The 21,902-nt window shown below is 44.0% G+C and overlaps 1 pseudogene; it reads right to left on the minus strand.

Annotated features, from left to right (window-relative positions):
- Positions 1 to 17,835: 17,835 nt before the first annotated feature.
- LOC126154497 (5S ribosomal RNA) lies at positions 17,836 to 17,953 on the minus strand (annotated as a pseudogene).
- Positions 17,954 to 21,902: the final 3,949 nt, after the last annotated feature.

Raw genomic sequence — 21,902 nt, forward strand, 5'->3', positions numbered from 1 at the left:
GAAATTAGCAGAATCGAGAAAAGTGTAGGAGAAGCAGTTGCTCCGATCATCGAGAATAAGGTGACGGAACAAATTCAATTAGTGAAAAAAGAGGATCAACAGAAGGTGGAAGCTTTAAAGGCTTTAGTGTCCGAAGTAGACACTAAAGTGAGGGAGCAGGCTAATACCTGCGAAGAGAAAAAGAGGGAAGTGGAAACGCTTGCGACAACCACTTGCCGAGTAATTACGAGAGTGTCGGAATTAGAAAAGAAACTTGACGAAAAACAGAGCTATGTGCCAATCTGTGCACATAGTTCGGAATTGTTGACGAAAGAGGTGCGGTTCGACCCCTTGAAAAAAGGCGGTATACACGCGACGGATTTCATTAAAAATTGTGAAAGAGTTTTACCCAGATCATGGACTAATGAGAGAAAAATTAATGCGGTTATTGATGTGCTGGATGGTGATGCCAAGCGTTGGGGCTTAAACCTCAACATACGAACCTGACTTTTGACGAGTTTAAAAATTTGTTTCTGGCTGAATACTGGTCAGAGCAAAAACAGCAAAGTGTCTGGCGCGAATTTGTCGTATCGAGGCCTTTCGATGCGAATTCGCGCGGTTCGATGAGGGAGTTTTGTGAGGGCTGGATCCGCAAGTTGGAATATTTGCGTGATCGCCGCACAGAATCCGAAATAGTCTGGTAACTCTACAGGAAGCTTCCAGATGACACAAAACGATACGTAGGAAGCAATTACAGGACAATCAATGATTTCCTGGAAAGAGTTGAGGACGAGGACAATTGGCGCAATAATCGCGACAGTGGTAGAGGCCGTGGTAACAACAACGGGTACCACCCCAACCATAACAACGATAACCATGGGAATAACGCATACCGCAGCAATAACAATAATGGTTCGGACCGTAATAACAATCGGTACAATGCAAATAATAACAGGAATGACAGAAACCAGTATCATACTAACGTGATACGGGCTTCACAGAATAGTAATAACGCCAGAGGGTGTGATCAGCCGCCTCAGCAGCATCCGGGGAGCGTATCTGCTGGGACGAGACAGGGAAACCATTAGCCGCGCCGGTGAGGGGCCGAGCGGGCGTGGAGAAATTTTGGCGGCCCAATAACAAGAGAAAACCCAGGTGTCGCCGTTATGAAAATTCCGTATGGAATAATCAACGGCGGGAGTGTGTGCCAGTGTTAGGAGAAAGGAGTGCGCCCACAAGTAGTAGATCAGCTGTATACACGGCAGTAGGTAGTACATTCACTGTCAGTGAGAACAATTTAAGTAGTGTTCCGGAAATCGATTATAAAGTGGCAGCTGTAATACCCACAGCGGAACTGGAGATTGAGTTTAATAATGATTCACAAGTGTTGAGAGAAGATCAGATGTCGGATAAAACGTCCGTCATCGAGCGAGGGGATGCAGAGAGGGATGAGGTCTGGTTAAGGCAGTTCGGTCGCTTATACGACGAACTAAGAGATTATAGGGGTCTGTATGCGAGAAGTGTTTATGGGGAGCGCGTGCAGGATTTGCCGCGTCTCGTCCCGCAGGAAGATAGTGTTTGTGAAGTGATAGAAAGTTCTGGCCCTAATCGGCAGACTTTGCTAGAAATAGTTGATGTTAAGGGGGAGCACGAGCAAGATTCGTCGTGTTTCGTCCCGCAGGAGTTAGATGTTGAAGTAGTAACGGAATGTTCTGGCCCTAACCGGCAGACCTTACCGAAAGTTTCAGTGGTAGAAGTAACCGACCCATCCGACGCAAACCTCCAGTTTAAACATTGCGAGAGTATTAAGGAGAAAGATTGCGAGAATTTTAGTGATAGCCGGACACGACTGGTAGAAAAGCACATAGATTACAACGTGTATGAGGTTAGAGCTGACATTATACGGTCAGACGGTAGCAGTGTGGGTTGCGCAGATCCAGAGGAAGTAATTGCAGATACTACTGGGCACATTTCTCCAGGTAGATTGGCGGATGAGATTAATCTGACCAAAGTGGAATCAACGAAGGTGACGATTAATGAATTGATAGCAAAGCAACACTCACTAGTTGACGAGTTACAGGAAAAGGTTTCGGTATTGGAGGCGAAGCTACAGACTACGCCTCAGGACAAACGTGTTGAAATTAAAACTGTATTTGAACAGAGGCTGAAAAAGCCGCCAGATAAGCCGGATTTAGGGTCAAAGCCGGATGGTTTTTTCTGGAATGACCTGGATATAGACGAGAATTTACTGTGGGAAAATAAAGAAACAGCCGAGGACAAGTGTAGACAGATAGTAGTGTCTGTTAATATGCATGACCTACAACTAAACGTGTTGATTGACACCGGTGCAGAATTGAGTGCTGTATCTGGGAAAATATTTGAGTTACTGAAAGACAGACCCGGCATCGTAGTTATGCCAGTAACAGGAGTGAAAATTATCGGTGCTACTGGGAAGGCCAGTAAACCGGTCACAAAACAGATTTTTGTCAACTTCGAAATATGTGGGGCACGATTTCAACAAGAGTTTGTCGTCGTGCCAGACTTGACTACGGAAGTAATTATCGGGTTAGATTGGCTATTAAAGTACCGTGCAGTGATTAATTGCGAAAGCAAAACTTTGACATGTATGTCACAAGATAAAACGATAGTAGTTAGTTTTGACGAGGCAGGAGACTGTGTGCATAGGCAATACCAGCCAATACACATTGTTAACTGGCCGGATGACATTGGTGTAGGAATGAATTTGAACTGCCGTAACGTGAGGAATTTCGGCATTGACAAAAGTGTAGAAAGTGAGTTGGAAGAGATAATCAAATTCCCTCCACGGATTGACATTAGTATTGGTGTGAAAAAAGATCGTTTGCGAGAAGTAATGAAGCAAAAAGTCGATGCTGGCATACGTCGTCATGACGCTAAAGCGCGTTTTGTTAAGTTTGCTATCGGAGACTTAGTACTTGTAAAAGCTCATGAGAAATCGAGCGAGATAGACAATGAAATCTCTAAATTTAAGTTTGTTTATAATGGACCATATAAAGTCATTGGTATACCTCACACAAATGCTTATTGCTTAGAGTATCCAAGCTCTGGAAAACGATTAGGTATACGGAATATTGTAGACTTGAAATTGTACCAACCTAGGATCGATTAATACCACACAATGGGTAATTTGTACAGTATGTAAATATAGAGTGTAAGATTTAAGGATGTGCTATGTTACGATGCTTTTGCCTGACCTAGAGGTCATTAAAGAAGTTGTAATTAATAAGTAATTAATTTTGACTAAATGATTTAAGAGTAACTGATTAGTAATCATCTGAAAAATCCAAGCTGCTAGTTTAAGTTTTCAGCTGAGTCACAGTAGATTAAGGAATGTAAATATGATATTGTAACTTGCTGTAATATTTCATGAATGTGTGTTTTTATTAGTCATTGCCGATGTACTTAGACGCTGTTTTAAGTTTCAGGCTAGTACATGCGTGTCATGATGGACAGTGTTGAGTTATCCGCTGTGATAGTGTTTATGGACTCCTTGAGATTACTCGGGAGTGAGTTTTTCCAAAAGAATTCAGTGAAACGGACGTTCTGGAAACGCCATTACAAGGGCGAGTGAGATCAAGCGTGCCGCACAGGCGGGCGCAAGAATACTTGCGAGGCGAAGCCGCTGTCGGCTCTTGTGCCGCTGTCGGCTCTTGTGCCGCTGTCGGCATCCTTTGTACTTGCGAGTACGGAAGGTGGAGTTGTTTTTCTTCCCGGACAGCTGATGTGAAAGAATTCTGCTGTCAATATTTATGTTTTATTTTATCTGCTGTATATTATATACTTGTTTAGCGTTAATTGGACATGACGAGAATATTAATTATGAAAAGGTTACATAAAAATGTGTATTCTATGTAATTAATTATTAGTTTGCGTATTTTGATATACCTGTTTTTTATGACCATGTACGCAGATCAATTTTGCAAATAGTATTCCATTTCTTATAGTGTTACGAATTTCAATGATTTTGGAATAGCTAAACCATTTTCTATGTTTTCTATGAATTTTGATATGTTGTCAACCTGTTTTATTTTGTGCAAGATGACAGAGTGGAATAAGATTCGGAGTGTCTCCACTCAATTATTATTGTCTAAAAAATTGGTTTATGGTTAGACGAATGCTAAATTTTTTTGATGTTTGAGCATATGCATTTCCGCTGTTTCTTTTTTGGGACATTTTCTGAGTCTGTTTACGTTACACGAACATCCTCAGACAATGTGGGGCACGTGTAACGCCGGAAATGCATATCCTCCTATTTCCATCTATTGTACTATTTTTTTCCTTGCTTTGTTACCTCAAGATATGACATTTCTGTCTCTTTGTATATTGTAATTGTTTTAGTATTTGTATATTTATGCATTTATGTCGATGTATAATTGGTTTGTTTCGTAAATATTATTTGTATTTTTACGCTGGGTCTTGCCTAGGGAAAACTGCTATCGAACGATTACGTCGATAGGTCGTGTGAAGAATCAAAGTGTGTAGGATCTTTGGTAGTGTTAACTCTGCCGCGTGGAGCGCGGGCTGAGAGAAGGAGTGTGGCGGGAGTAGCGAGTGGAGCAGGTGTGTTGTGTGACGCTCCCGCGAGTTGCCGCGGTTTCGGGGTTTGGCAGCATGTAATTGCGCTCGACTTGCGATGATAGTTTCCGACATGGTGTCGCGGACGGGAAACATTAACTAGTGCACATCAAGAGCCCGTTTCGTCTGGTGACCGTGTCGAGAAGAAGGCGCGCCAACATCCAGCTTCTGCAACAGCGACGGCCGACAATGAGTGACTGTCGCCACCTCCTCGATCGACGGCTTCAAACCTTCAATCAACCAACAAGGAAGACTGGAAGCAAGTAAAGTTTTAGAACTGTATGGCAGACCTCAGCTTTTCAAACTGTACCATTTTCGTAACTATAATTACAGCAACTTAGCATGAACCTTTGTTGCTCATTGTCCCAATTGCATTACCAAGCAGGGTCCCTTCCTTTTCCGAAATGAACCCGAGTGTCGTTGAAATTCAGACGCCAGCATTAAAGTAACATCATTTCACTGCTTTAATCTCAAAGGTATTCATAGCTGGCTACAATATTCAGATTACACAAGCACAAATTAAGAGTGCGAGTTTTGTTACCATATTTTAGCTTACCTGTGACTGCAGCTCAGCTTGGTACGTACTAAATTTTACTATTGTTAATTGTTCAGAATCATTTAATTCAGGCTCAAAGTTAAATCTCTTCTTTCTAAATTGCGTAGATTCAAGTAGCTTTTGAAATGATTGTTGAGGTAGTCCAAGACTAACCGTATTTTACTGAATTTCGATGTGCTTCAGAAAGAAAGCTCACTATTAACTTCAGTCACTAAATTAACTTTCGATTTTCCGGTTTTATTAATTCTTTTGCTAAATTAAGTCAGGGTGTAGCGAAATTTATAACTTCTGACAAACTTTCAGTTTTCACAATAGCGTGTCAACCTTCAGTAGCCACGCTTCTGGTGCTAATTATATGTGTAATAACCTTTCTTTTTCAGTTACTATAGTAATTGTCCTTAGGACTGGCGACCGTGATTTCCCCCAAATCTCAAATACCTAATTACCGCTAGTTAATTGTTAACGTAATGGCTGCACATTTTCAAAATTAATTTTCAAAATTAATTTCCACCAGTTTCATTAGCACATTTCCTTTCATTTAGATGTAACCCATTCCTCCCTCTTTACCGACAGGTTAACTTCGGTGACGATTGCTTTTCCAAAACTCCCATTAGGTACACGCGGTTTCATTTTTCACTGTCATTAAGGTCGGTAAGTGAGGGGGAGGTTACAAGCTTCCGACGGTATACAACAGTCATTGACATATATTATGAACAATAACGGTCCTGTAAAACTCTCTTTTAGCCTGAAGCTTCTGTTTCGACTAAAGATTTCTTTCCAACCAGGACAGATCACTGAGTTCCTTTTACTAGGAACTGCTCAAGTCTGTCGTAAAGCAGGCCTAATATTACGTACGGTAGTGTTTTATTCATTAGACTACTGTGTGAATGTGCGTCTAAAGTCATCCAGAAGTCAAGGAGCACAAAATCAGCCCTGTTTCTGGTGCTTACTGCCTCATATGTCTTGGGCACGAACAGAGTGAGGTGAAGTTTACAAAATCGTAGTTTTTGGAAACCGTGTAGATATCTGCAGAGGAGATTTTTGGTCTCGAGAAATTTCATAATACGCCAGCATAAAACATGGTCCAAACTTCGACAACAGATTGACATCAACAATGTAGAGCCTTAGTTGTTTGCATCAGTTGCGCTACCGTTATTGAAAACGGGAATGATTTATTTTTTCAATCACCTAAAATGATTTGCTCCCGACCTACGACGGACTAAGACTGGAAGAGGACCACGGTCTTTCACATGCTCTATGTATCCTTTCACATAATGTCTATTAGGTCTTTCTATATCAAGCGATTGTAGTATGGCCGGCCGTTGTTGCCGAGCGGTTCTAGGCGCTACAATCTGGCACCGCGCGACTGCTACGGTCGCATGTTCGAATCCCGCCTCGGGCATGGATGTGTGTGATGTCCTTAGGTTAGTTAGGTTTAAGTAGTTCTAAGTTCTAGGGGACTGATGACCTCAGATATCAAGTCCCATTGTGCCCAGAGCCCTTTGTTTGTACGCGATCGAAACGAAGAGCTGTAGAAACAAGGTTCTCTTTGAAACAATATTAGAAAACGGAATTTAGTTTGTAAAGCTTATATTTCGTCTTTAGTTTCTGTGCAAGTACGGTCATTAAGTGACTGAGCAGATGCCTTTTACGCGTTTTTTGGCAGAGCAGTACACAGAAGTTTAGGTTACTTTCACATTCAGCGCTTCACGCATGGCTGTCCTTAAGCTCATTGACTTCGTTCAGTTATTATTTGTCAACAAAACATAAGCCACGTTGAAATGTATGATTAAGCTGTCTTTTCTTAATGAGTAACTTTCTAATACCGCTACTGAAGCCCGGTTCCCATTCCTCCGAACTTTGCTCAGCTCATACCATTCTACGGAATATTATACGTACTTTAGAATTTAACGAGGGCGGCTAAGATTTTGAACTCCTTTAGAACATAAGTACACTGAAGGAAAAAAATCACTACACGAAATATAATTAATGTAGAGTTCTGAAAATTTCGGGAATAATTTTGTCTACGTAACACTTACAGTATTAACGTAACAACATCACAGACTGATGTAAGTGCAAGGTAAGCTATTGCATCTGTCCAATGCTGGTACATTAACAAACGGTGTAACCGCCAGAATGTTGAGCTCAAGCACACAAAAGTGCACATGGGAGTTGCATGCCTTTGCACTTGCTCGGTCAATACATACACTGTTAATGCTGAAACTTCCTGGCAGATTAAAACTGTGTGCCCGACCGAGACTCGAACTCGGGACCTCTGCCTTTCGCGGGCAAGTGCTCTACCATCTGAGCTACCGAAGCACGACTCACGTCCGGTACTCATAGATTTACTTCTGCCAGTATCTCGTCTCCTACCTTCCAAACTTTACAGAAGCTCTCCTGCGAAACTTGCAGAACTAGCACTCCTGAAAGAAAGGATATTGCGGAGACATGGCTTAGCCTCAGCCTGGGGGATGTTTCCAGAATGAAATTTTCACTCTGCAGCGGAGTGTGCGCTGATATGAAACTTCCTGGCAGTTCTGCAAGTTTCGCAGGAGAGCTTCTGTAAAGTTTGGAAGGTAGGAGACGAGATACTGGCAGAAGTTAATCTGTGAGTACCGGACGTGAGTCGTGCTTCGGTAGCTCAGATGGTAGAGCACTTGCCCGCGAAAGGCAAAGGTCCCGAGTTCGAGTCTCGGTCGGGCACACAGTTTTAATCTGCCATGAAGTTTCATATCAGCGCACACTCCGCTGCAGAGTGAAAATTTCATACTGTTAATGCTGTTTGTGTATGACGCTGGAGTTGTCGTCCGATGATGTCCCATAAGTGCGCGATTGGAGTGAGAGCTGGTGATGGAACAGGCTAAGGCAACTTGTCGACACTCTGTACAGCATGTTGGGTTGAAACAGCGGTATGTGGGCAGCGTTGTTTATTGGAAAATACCCGCTAGAATGCTGTTCATGAATGGCAGCACAACAGGTCGAATTAGATTTGCAGTGAAGGTGCGTGGGATAACCACGAATGTGTTCCTGCTGTCATACGAAATGCACCCGAGGTCCTAACACCAGGTGCAGGTACAGTGTGTCCAGCAGGCGGATAGGTCGGCTGCTGGCCTTCAACTCGCTTCCTCCTAAACAACGCACAGCCATCACTGGTACTGAGGCAGAACCAGCCATCATCAGAGAACACGACTGACCTCCGGCCTGCCTTCCAGTGAGCTCTCGCTTAACACGACGAAAGGTGAAAATGGCTGTGGGTTGAGGCCAGTAAAATGCTCATTGCAAGGCGCCTGGATCGGAGCTGTCATTGAAGTAACAGATTTGTAACAGTTCGTTGTGTCACTGTAGTGCCTAGTGCTGCTCGGATTGCTGCTGCAGATGCAGTACAATGCGCCAGAGCTATACGACGATCACTGTGGTCTCCCATTTCGGTTGTGCCCCTTGCGCATCCGGAGCCCGTTCTTCTTGCGGCCGTACATTATCGTGACCGCACTGTTCGCAATTCTTATTATACCCGAATCAGAAACATACAAATTTACAGTAGCCATACACATCAATAAATATGTACATACATATACACTCCTGGAAATTGAAATAAGAACACCGTGAATTCATTGTCCCAGGAATGGGAAACTTTATTGACACATTCCTGGGGTCAGATACATCACATGATCACACTGACAGGACCACAGGCACATAGACACAGGCAACAGAACGTGCACAATGTCGGCACTAGTACAGTGTATATCCACCTTTCGCAGCAATGCAGGCTGCTATTCTCCCATGGAGACGATCGTAGAGATGCTGGATGTAGTCCTGTGGAACGGCTTGCCATGCCATTTCCACCTGGCGCCTCAGTTGGACCAGCGTCCGTGCTGGACGTGCAGACCGCGTGAGACGACGCTTCATCCAGTCCCAAACACGCTCAATGGGGGACACATCCGGAGATCTTGCTGGCCAGGGTAGTTGACTTACACCTTCTAGAGCACGTTGGGTGGCTCGGGATACATGCGGACGTGCATTGTCCTGTTGGAACAGCAAGTTCCCTTGCCGGTCTAGGAATGGTAGAACGATGGCGGTTTGGATGTACCGTGCACTATTCAGTGTCCCCTCGACGATCACCAGTGGTGTACGGCCAGTGTAGGAGATCGCTCCCGACACCATGATGCCGGGTGTTGGCCCTGTGTGCCTCGGTCGTATGCAGTCCTGATTGTGGCGCTCACCTGCACGGCGCCAAACACGCATACGACCATCATTGGCACCAAGGCAGAAGCGACTCTCATCACTGAAGACGACACGTCTCCATTCGTCCCTACATTCACGCCTGTCGCGACACCACTGGAGGCGGGCTGCACGATGTTGGGGCGTGAGCGGAAGACGGCCTAACGGCGTGCGGGACCGTAGCCCAGCTTCATGGAGACGGTTGCGAATGGTCCTCGCCGATTCCCCAGGAGCAACAGTATCCCTAATTTGCTGGGAAGTGGCGGTGCGGTCCCCTACGGCACTGCGTAGGATCCTACGGTCTTGGCGTGCATCCGTGCGTCGCTGCGGTCCGGTCCCAGGTCGACGGGCACGTGCACCTTCCGCCGACCACTGGCGACAACATCGATGTACTGTGGAGACCTCACGCCCCACGTGTTGAGCAATTCGGCGGTACGTCCACCTGGCCTCCCGCATGCCCACTACACGCCCTCGCTCAAAGTCCGTCAACTGCACATACGGTTCACGTCCACGCTGTCGCGGCATGCTACCAGTGTTAAAGACTGCGATGGAGCTCCGTATGCCACGGCAAACTGGCTGACACTGACGGCGGCGGTGCACAAATGCTGCGCAGCTAGCGCCATTCGACGGCCAACACCGCGGTTCCTGGTGTGTCCGCTGTGCCGTGCGTGTGATCATTGCATGTACAGCCCTCTCGCAGTGTCCGGAGCAAGTATGGTCGGTCTGACACACCGGTGTCAATGTGTTCTTTTTTCCATTTCCAGGAGTATATATATATATATATATATATATATATATATATATATATAGATAGATAGATTGTATTTATATTACCTGTGTCTACATCTACATCTACATCTACATCTACATTTATACTCCGCAAGCCACCCAACGGTGTGTGGCGGAGGGCACTTTACGTGCCACTGTCATTATCTCCCTTTCCTGTTCCAATCGCGTATGGTTCGCGGGAAGAACGACTGTCTGAAAGCCTCTGTGCGCGCTCTAATCTCTCTAATTTTACATTCGTGATCTCCTCGGGAGGTATAAGTAGGGGGTATAATCGATACCTCATCCAGAAACGCACCCTCTCGAAACCTGGCGAGCAAGCTACACCGCGATGCAGAGCGCCTCTCTTGCAGAGTCTGCCACTTGAGTTTGTTAAACATCTCCGTAACGCTATCACGGTTACCAAATAACCCTGTGACGAAACGCGCCGCTCTTCTTTGGATCTTCTCTATCTCCTCCGTCAACCCGATCTGGTACGGATCCCACACTGATGAGCAATACTCAAGTATAGGTCGAACGAGTGTTTTGTAAGCCACCTCCTTTGTTGATGGACTACATTTTCTAAGGACTCTCCCAATGAATCTCAACCTGGTACCCGCCTTACCAACAAATAATTTTATATGATCATTCCACTTCAAATCGTTCCGCACGCATACTCCCAGATATTTTACAGAAGTAACTGCTACCAGTGTTTGTTCCGCTATCATATAATCATACAATAAAGGATCCTTCTTTCTATGTATTCGCAATACATTACATTTGTCTATGTTAAGGGTCAGTTGCCACTCCCTGCACCAAGTGCCTATCCGCTGCAGATCTTCCTGCATTTCGCTACAATTTTCTAATGCTGCAACTTCTCTGTATACTACAGCATCATCCGCGAAAAGCCGCATGGAACTTCCGACACTATCTACTAGGTCATTTATATATATTGTGAAAAGCAATGGTCCCACAACACTCCCCTGCGGCACGCCAGAGGTTACTTTAACGTCTGTAGATGTCTCTCCATTGAGAACAACATGCTGTGTTCTGTTTGCTAAAAACTCTTCAATCCAGCCACACAGCTGGTCTGATATTCCGTAGGCTCTTACTTTGTTTATCAGGCGACAGTGCGGAACTGTATCGAACGCCTTCCGGAAGTCAAGGAAAATGGCATCTACCTGGGAGCCTGTATCTAATATTTTCTGGGTTTCATGAACAAATAAAGCGAGTTGGGTTTCACACGATCGCTGTTTCCGGAATCCATGTTGATTCCTACATAGTAGATTCTGAGTTTCCAAAAACGACATGATACTCGAGCAAAAGACATGTTCTAAAATTCTACAACAGATCGACGTCAGAGAGATAGGTCTATAGTTTTGCGCATCTGCTCGACGACCCTTCTTGAAGACTGGGACTACCTGTGCTCTTTTCCAATCATTTGGAACCTTCTGTTCCTCTAGAGACTTGCGGTACACGGCTGTTAGAAGGGGGGCAAGTTCTTTCGCGTACTCTGTGTAGAATCGAATTGGTATCCCGTCAGGTCCAGTAGTTTGCAACCTCGGAGGCGCTTGGAGTGGCTTGCAGATCAGTCTTCCTGCAGGATGTAGGGCACAAAAGGCTCTGGAGCACGTGGCTTGTGGTTTCTTCTTGTCCACAGTCACAGAACGTATCTTCTGTTATGAAGCCCCATCTCTTCAGGTTGCCTCTGGATTGTCCAACTTCTGATCGTAACGTTTTTAAAGATTTCCACACCAGCCAGCTCTCGTTGTGTCCAGGTGGCAGTTCTTCAGCTTCTGGCGTCTGCAGGTGGGGCGTCGACTTCTTCCGTGACTCCAGCCTCGCCTTCCCTGGTGAAATGGTGAGCTTCTCGGATGTTCTCAGGAAGCTCTTTCGCGATCTCAGCCGTTGCTGTGGTGGATTATGTCCGTGCAGTGGATGGGCACTGTCCTGTTCCACTTTCAGTCTCTCCTTGTTGGCAGCCATTGTTCTGCGTATCCATGGTGGCGCTATTCCAGCCAGGCAGTAGAGCTTATCAGTTGGGGTAGGTCTTAAGCAACCTGTGATCAACCTGCAGGTTTCGTTGAGAGCAATGTCTACTTGTCTGACATGAGATGAAGAACAGCGAATAGTTTGTGGATGTGATCCCCACTGTGTCCCGGCTAGTTTGCGAATTAGGTTGTTTCGAGCGGTGATTTTCATTTTGGTGTTCTTGCAGTGAGTTTTGAATGTCAGAGTTCTATCGAGAGTAACTCCCAAGTATTTAGGTGCGTGATGGTGCTGGAGTTGGATGCCTGACCATGCAATATGTAGCTCACGATTAGCTTCCTTGTTCCTTAAATGAGAGGCACACACTTGTGTCTTCGAAGGGTGTGGTCTGAGGTGGTTCCAATTGTAGTAGCTTGACAGTGTTCTAAGTGCTGTTGTCAGGTTTCTTTCCACTCTTTCAAAGCATGAGCTCTGCGTAGCAAGGGCTAGGTCGTCTGCATATAAGAATCTCCTTGTGCCTTGGATGAATGACTGGTCGTTGGTATAGATGTTGAAGAGAAGTGGTGCCAAGACGCTTCCCTGAGGGTGACCATTTTTCTGCGCTCTCCAGCGACTGCGTTGTCCTTGAAATTCAACAAAAAACCTGCGGTTTTGGAGGAGGGTGCTGAGTAGTCTAACTAGGTGGGCGTTGTTGATCATATTGCATAGTTTTGCATGGAGTAACCGATGATGGACAGTATCACACGCTGCTGTGAGATCCACGAAGACCACGCCCGTTACTTGACGGGTTTCAAAACCATCCTCTATAAACTGAGTGAGTTTCAAAAGCAGACCTGTGCAGCTTCTGTTTGGTCGAAATCCTGCTTGTTCGGGCGTGAGAAGAGGGTCGATTACAGGTAGGATTCTATTCAGAATCATACGTTCGAATAGTTTATAAAGGTGACTCAAAAGGCTAACTGGTCTGAAATACTTGGGATGATTTGCTTCCTTTCCAGGTTTCAGAAGAGCTATGACCCTGCTGTTTCGCCTGATCTTTGGTATTTGGCACTGGTTCATGCAGTTGTTGAAAAGCAGCAGGATCCACTTTCTTGTTTCTGGGCCTAAATTCTTGATTTGCCCCATACGGATGTCATCTAGAGCGGATGCTTTACCAGATTTGCTCTCCTTAATAGTCTTGTTTAATTCAGATATCTCGAATGGGTGAGTCAGATCCCTCGTTTGTTCTTGGGCCTCTTGCTGTACTTTTGGAACTTTAATTCTATGGCTTCCTTTCCCATTCATGTACAGTGGCTTCATTCCTGCCAAGTATTTCTGCACTATCGCAGAAGGGACAACCAGCTTGTCGTAGGCCCATTACACGACGTCCTTCAAACTCAAGGAGGTGTTGATAATGGCGTCTTTATCGCCTTATAGGCATTATCGACTAACATCAGTTCACCATATCAAATGTCACATGTAACTAACAGGCACGACCGTTACAACGTGTGTTTAAAGCAAACCTCATTTGCATCCTCTTAGTGGCGCTACTAGCGCCACTCTTACGCAACTGACACGAAATTTGAGCAGACGTCATCTTTCAGGTGTGGGAACACGCCTGCCAGCTTTTGTTTATGTCGCACAATTCCTTCTCGGCACTGCGACTTTTCCCTGTTTCTGTAAAGGCCGAGTGCATATAAAATATTATTTCATTAGAAAATTTATGTACTCTTATGGTTGGTTACCTTTCTGGATAATCACCGAACGATCGTGACTCTTGTCGTAGCTGTGGAGAAGCTTTCCAGTATCCTCTGCATAAAACGTTGTCACCAGTAAAATGTGACCGGAAGTGAGACCTGTTATTCGTTTCCTGCAAGAAAAAGGTAATAGTGCACCGGAAATTCATCGACGGATGAGCGGGAAACCCACCAAAATATATGAACAGCCATGCTGACTTCTGGAATTGTTCTGGTCCTTGACGACGTCCGTCCTCGCAGAGCTGGTGCGCCGGCCGCGGTGGCCGTGCGGTTCTGGCGCTGCAGTCCGGAACCGCGGGACTGCTACGGTCGCAGGTTCGAATCCTGCCTCGGGCATGGGTGTGTGTGATGTCCTTAGGTTAGTTAGGTTTAAGTAGTTCTAAGTTCTAGGGGACTAATGACCTAAGATGTTGAGTCCCATAGTGCTCAGAGCCGTTTGAACCATTTGAAGAGCTGATGCTATCCAACGGATCCTTGTGCAATCTGAGAGGGACATTTCGATCACGCGCCATGCAGTCCCGAACTAGCGCCGACTAGCCTTCATCTTTCCCTGAACTGAAGAAGTAGTTAAGAGGGCAGCGCTGACAAACTGACGATGAACTTTAGGACAATCTAAAGACTCATTTGAACCCGTAATGGCAACATTTTATGAAGAGGGTACTGGAAATCTTTTCCACAGGTACGACAAATGCTTCGGTCGTTTCGGTGATTACGTTGAAAAGTAATCGTAAGTATATGTAGCTTTTAGTAATAGAATAATTTTTTGATGTACGTTGAAATCTCCCCTTAGAAAAAATTATGAATTGCTGTCCTGTGTAAACCCCTTACGTTATTTGATTTTCAAACAGCTGAGCAGAACTGGACGTACTCACACATTTCTCTCTTTGCTTATTCTGATCGACACTAAACTGACACAATATTTTTTAGCGCAACGCAATCTGATTTTCAATAATCCCTACAAAAGAATGGCCCTGACTAACAATAACCTATACCTTTCATGAATCATTTACCTCACAAAAATCTTCGTCACTCAAACTACTGCAATACAGCGAGAGCCAATACTGCCAGTTAAATAAAGGATTCTAACTACTGAAGGCACTAACTACTGATAGGCATAGTTAGCAAATGAAAGATTTTAATAGAGAACAAACAATGTATTTACCCTAATAGTGTTCAAAAGTCATAATATGACATCCAGTCTTACAAATTTACTCTTTCTGATGGACACACGTCGAGATCATCCGCTGTCAAAACTCCGCCATCTCTCTCCCCACATCCACCACTGCTGGCGGCTCACCTCCAACTGCGCAACGCTACGCGCTGATCACATCCAACCGCCCAACACTACAATAGCAAATATTCCAACAATGCAAACCAGCCACAGACTGCACACAGCACTGTCAGTGATTTTCATACAGAGCGCTACGTGGCGTTACCAACATAAAAACCTAAACAGCCTACTTACAACGTCTCTTTTATACGGCATATCAGAGTTAAAAAGAAAACGGCCTTGTTATGTAGGCTCAGAATTAAACGTTTAATGTTGACTGCTCATGTATCATGAAATCTCTTTCTTGTCGCAAAATACCATCTAGCGTCTTTTTAAACATTCCTGCTGACACCGGTAGCTGGGGATATTATAAAAGGCCTTATTATCTCCGATCACTTGCTCTACGGAACTCACACGAAAAGTTCGGATACATTTTTAGAAAGAAATCTAGGACATCTCGTTTAGAAGTCGTTCTTTGGCTAAGTCCTCGAGACAATATCGCATGAGCTATTAGAACAATATCACATACATACCTGTTCATATTACCCGCCCTGTTCACTCCACTTCCGTATATGGTAAGTTGACACCCATGTCCAAAGCTGTAACATGATCAGGAAAGATTCGTATGATTTTATTGAAGCTTTCGCTGAAAGGTCCCGCAACTACTTCTGAGGCGATGGTCTCGGAAAGCACCAGACAACGATGTTTGATCCAACTTTAACGATTGTCAACGTCCCATGTACCCGCTTCAGTAGACATTGTTTCTAACACGCCTATGTGGGATCGCACTCGATTCGGATGTACCCAGTTGGGTTCTTGGTAGCTGAAGGAACGTTTACCATAAGTACTTGGCCGTAAAATTGAGATGTGGTCGTCGCGGAAACTTCATATCACCAGTCTTTGAGCCAAAGCCCTTGATTAAATTTCAACCTCATTTAGGGCGTCCTGCCCTAAGTGAGGTCATGTGACATTATTAGAGTTCTAAAACTACCGTAGGCTGCGGTAGACTATCGTAGGTAATGAAACTACGGTAGTTTTTCCAGTAGCTTAGATCAGTTAAGATCGCAACTACGTTTCCTGTACGTTAGGTGTGTTGCATACCTACTGGGCGTTACCTAATTTCGAGCGCTCTGCCTGCGCATGTGATCAATGGCTTACCAGATTCCCCTGGAAACCGGATGCGGTGAAGCGTCTAGAAACTGAGTGAGGATATATAGAGAGCCGCATAACCCACGGAACATTTTTGTTCTACATAGTTATCCTGCTGTCTCTTTCTTAAAAATCAACAGAATTTATAGCAAAATTGAAATTATCAGAATTTAATCCAGGTGTTATTAAAAAATTGTTGATTTTTAATATGAAACAGAGGGATGCTGTAAAAATAAAGAGAACAATACAAATATATCATATAGTGCTGGAAAATGCAATTTCCTTAAAAAAAAGGTAAAATTAAGAAACGCTTAAAAACATATCAAATGTTTCAAATGGCTCTGAGCACTATGGGACTTAACTTCTTTGGTCATCAGTCCCCTAGAACTTAGAACTACATAAACCTAACTAAGCTAAGGACATCACACACGTCCATGCCCGAGGCAGGATTCGAACCTGCGACCGTAGCGGTGGCGCGGTTCCAGACTGAAGCGCCTAGAACCGCTCGGTCACAACGGGCGGCAAAAACATATCAAACATTCTTTGAATACTTCTTCGATCTTGTATAAGACATATTTCTTTTGTTGTTGAACAACTGTCGCATTTACTAATGATAATAAGAAATTATTGCCTTTGATCATGAGGAAGAACGTTCTATTGAGTACAAAAGAACAATGTAATTACGTAGATTTTTTTTCTTTGTGCAGATAAACTATACTTACATCAAAAGTAATTGCTCTTCTTACATAAAGACGCAGAACGTACGCGAGCAACTAATTTTTATTACTTATAAAGTGCAATTTATGTTTCGTAAGGATATAAAACACACAATAGACTAATAGTGAACGATGTGCGCTTTCTGTTGTGTGCAAAACAAAGAATAAAACACAAAAAAGTCGTCGTTTTTCATTTCCTCTCCCACACATCTAATTATGTTTCTTTCCTACTGCTGCCAACAATACTACCGGTATCCCTAACGTTTATCACGTCATTTATATACCGCACCAAAACTAATGAACATAGATTTTGGTAGAGTGCAACTTTAGAGGTGGAGGTGTTCCACCCGTCGTTTGGGAACATTAATTATAAGCTCGGCAGCCCTTTTGGTGCTATTTGGGAGGAGAAGGCTATGTTCGGGTACCACGTTTCTCCCCCTCCCGTTCTCTCATCATCATGAAAAACACACTAGACAGCATAAGACCAAACAGGCCCTTGCAGTCTCTCAGTGAATGAACGGGTAAGTGGGTAAGAACTTTGCTGTTCTTGATTCAGTTAGTGTTAGCCATTTGTAATAATTCAGAATTAATGAGACTGAAATGTGATTTTTCTGTTTTTGATGCAACATTCGTGCTGTAAACATGGTACTCCGTCTTCAGGCCACGAGTGGCCTACCGGGACCATCTGACCGCCGTGTCTTCCTCCGTGGAGGTTGCGGATAGGAGGGGCGTGTGGTCAGCACACCGCTCTCCCGGTCGTTATGATGGTATTCTTGACCGAAGCCGCCATTATTCGGTCGAGTAGCTCCTCAATTGGCATCACGAGGCTGAGTGCACCCCGAAAAATGGCAACAGTGCATGGTAGCCTGGATGCTCACCCATCCAAGTGCCGACCACGCCCGACAGCGCTTAACTTCGGTGATCTCACGGGAACCGGTGGAACCACTGCGGTAAGGCCGTTGCCAATGGTGGATGGTAAAATTAAAAATTACCAGCTCTGGAACATAAATATCCTTTCACTCGTTGTCGTCACAAATTTCGAATACTCACTAGCACAAATACACTTCTTTTGGAGTTATTGTCCAGTGTTTTCTTTAAAATTCATTTAACATAATGAAGTAATCACTTACCAAATTTACAATAATCCTACTAAATTGTGAAAGTATTTAACGTGTCGTAGCAAAATGGTTGACATATGTTTGTATGGGAATATGTTAGTGGTGGACTAATGATGAAAGTAGTGGTCGTAGAAGCGGCAGTGCGGCTTAGAATTCACACTTACAGTACTATGAATGGATTGAATCGTCAGTTACTGTGAAGGAGTGTATTTAGCTTGTGTATATGTGTTTGTTGGATATCAACAACTCTTCATAATGATTTCATTGCAGTTTTAGCAGTTTTTACTCTATGATTTATTATAGTTTATCGTTCGCATCACGGCTTGTTTAAGTGCGATTCTTATTTCTTATCTCAAGAGTTTAAGTAAAGTTATGAATGAGACAGACAGAAGGAAATTAACTACAGGGAATGGTAGTAGTGCCGAGACGTGGCGTTCGAATAATTCACAGGAGGAGATGATGTGAATCTAAATTGTAATTAACTGTCTAGCAGCGCCTTTAGTAGAGGAAGCGAAGTATTTAATTGCAGGCGAAGCGGCAAGAAATCCAATAATCAGCAGTTACTAACCGGGAATTCACGACGGGTTAAAATGGGATGACTGCTCACGGCAGGAAATATTCAGAAATACGTTAAATGTTTCATTTTGAGAAACATTCCTTAGGGGCATAAGGAGATTTATTATCATACAGCTGTTGTAAGACCACCAGAGGAAATTGCCGTACATTCCTCTATGGAACGAGGAACAGTATAAAGCATCTCTTTGCGAGAGGAAACGGAACGTGCAATTTAAATGTGAAGAAATAGACTGAGCTATATTTAGGGTTGAACAGGCACACAACAGGAAAACCAATCTTTTCTTAAACTATTTGAATGTCCTCGCAGTAATTCAAAACGACGAATGTCGCTAGTTGCGGGGACTTCTAATGTGTCGGCTGGGTGATGAATTTTATGAAACGTCAAAGTGAGTTTGGACAATTACGACTAATGTAGCAGAGGACACTAATTTATGCCGACAGAAAACTATGGTCAGAAGGTCATGACACGGGACTGTGACTGCTCTACGCTAGATCGGCTGTCAACACTCAGGTCAGTGTAAAGCTGCTAATTTGTCGCAGGACTCACTCAAATATATTCGTACATCAAAATGTAGGACGGCCAAGTCAAGTTTCGTTCTCCGAATTGGTTGTTCCATTTCTCTCTTGCGAACCAAATATCGGTTACATGTAATGGCATTAATGAGTAAATCATTATTCAACTAATCCAGACTGGAAAACGATAGAATTTAATTTTGTATTTCTTCAGCTGTTGTTTTCAACATGCAATTACTGGCCAACATTAAAGTCACTTAATTTTGCTGAGAATTCCCAAATAGTTTCCTGTATAGTCATTTCACATTACTTTACGACTCACATAGCTTTACGTTGTCAATACTATTTTCAGTATTCCAAGTGCTGGACTACTTTCCTTTTTATGTATGCCGTTCTACAGTACTCCCCATTAAAATTGCTACACCAAGAAGAAATGCAGATGATAAACGGGTATTCATTGGACAAATATATTATACTAGAAATGACATGTGACTACATTTTCACGCAATTTGGGTGCATTGATTCCGAGAAATCAGTACCCTTGACAACCACCTCTGGCCGTAATAACGGCCTTGATACGCCTGGGCATTGAGTCAGACAGAGCTTGGATGGCGTGTACAGGTACAGCTGCCCATGCAGCTTCGACACGATACCACAGTTCAACAAGAGCAGTTACTGGCGTCTTGTGACGAGCCAGTAGCTCGGCCACCATTGACCAGACGTTTCAATTGGTGAGAGATCTGGAGAATGTGCTGGCCAGGGCAGCAGTCGAACATTTTCTGTATCCAGAAAGGCCCGTACAGGACCTGCAACATGCGGTCGTACATTATCTTGCTGAAATGTAGGTTTTCGCAGGGATCGAATGAAGGGTAGAGCCACGGGTCGTAACACATCTGAAATGTAACGTACACAGTTCAAAGTGCCCTCATTGTGAACAAGGCGTATAACCAATGGCACCCCATACTATCACGCCGGGTGATACGCCAGTATGGTGATGACGAATACACGCTTCCAATGTGCGTTCAACGCGATGTCGCCAAACACGGATGCGACCATCATTATGCTGTAAACAGAACCTGGATTCATCCGAAAAAATGACGTTTTGCAATTCGTGCACCCAGGTTCGTCGTTGAGTACACCATCGCAGGCGCTCCTGTCTGCGATGCAACGTGTAAGAGGTATGCGCTGCCTGCGATATGAGAATCGCTGACCAGAGAGCAGTGTTGACTGCAGTACGAACTGTGTAACTGTAGCAGTTAGTTGTTGCTAGTCGCTAGTCTGAGGTTGTCTGCGCTTGTCTGCAGTCTGCTCTGGTCGGGAATCTGGAGATGGGAGTATTATTGTATAAGGTAAAGAAGCAGCGTCGCGCATATCTAGTAATGTATCTGAACTGTCATCCAAATGTTTTAAAAATGTCCTAATAATAATTTTGGTAATATAAACTATTTTTAAAAAAAAGCATTCATTGCAAAAAAAAAAATCAGTTACTTCTCTTCACAAATCACAAATGTATAGGCCAGCATTGCACGGAACTGTGACGGAAAAATGTTAAGTAAGAGCAGATATATTCACCGTTTTTTGAGGTCACACAAAAATGAGAATCACTATCCATAATAATTATTTTTAATTTCAATTTTAAATTTTGCGAGGAGGTTACAAACCGCAGCCATGGTCACCGAGCTGATAGTTCATGCTGCTGCAAACGTCGTCATACTGTTCGTGCAGATGGTTGTTGTCTTGCAAACGTCCCCATCTGTTGACTCAGGGATCGAGAAGTGGCTCACGATCCGTTACAGCCACGCGGATAAGATGCCTGTCATCTCGACTGCTAGTAATACGAGGCCGTTGGGATCCAGCACGGCGTTCCTTATTACCCTCCTGAAGCCGCCGATTCTATATTCTGCTAACAGTCATTGGATCCCGACCAACTCGAGCGGCAATGTCGCTATACGATAAACCGCAAGCGCGATAGGCTACAATCCGACCTTTATCAAGGTCGGAAACGTGATGGTACGCATTTCTCCTCCTTACACGTGGCATCACAACAACGTTTCACCATGCAACGCCGGTTAACTGCTGTTTGTGCATGAGAAATCGGTTGGAAACTTTCCTCACGTGAGCTCGTTGTAGGCGTCACCACCGGTGCCAACTTTGTGTGAATGCTCTGAAAAGCTAATCATTTGCATATCACAGTATCTTCTTCGTGTCGGTTAAAGTTCGCGTCTGTAGCTCATCATCTTCGTGGTATAGCAATTTAAATGGCTAGTAGTGTATAATTTCTTGAGTTGGGTGAGTATTTAGAATGAGTGTGAGAAGAAGGTCGCATGTTTAATGTGTCATTGTTACTTTGTAAGTATGCAAGTGTATGAGTGCATGTATGTGCATGACAGAAAGACGTAAAGAGAAACTGAGTTTGAATTTTTTTTATTGGTTTCAAGCAAAGCCTGTTTCACTATGAGCAATTACAAGACGTGATCATACACACTGGACATTTTCTGGCTTCATTAAAAGCACAAACCCTAATATATTACATAAATTCAAAATAATATAAGGATATTTCCTGGCAGATTAAAACTGTGTGCCCGACCGAGACTCGAACTCGGGACTTTTGCCTTTCGCGGGCAAGTGCTCTACCAACTGAGCTACCGAAGCACGACTCACGCCCGGTACTCACAGCTTTACTTCTGCCAGTACCTCGTCTCCTAC

Source organism: Schistocerca cancellata, unplaced genomic scaffold, assembly GCF_023864275.1.
Source record: "Schistocerca cancellata isolate TAMUIC-IGC-003103 unplaced genomic scaffold, iqSchCanc2.1 HiC_scaffold_1092, whole genome shotgun sequence".
In the NCBI taxonomy this organism is placed as follows: domain Eukaryota; kingdom Metazoa; phylum Arthropoda; class Insecta; order Orthoptera; family Acrididae; genus Schistocerca; species Schistocerca cancellata.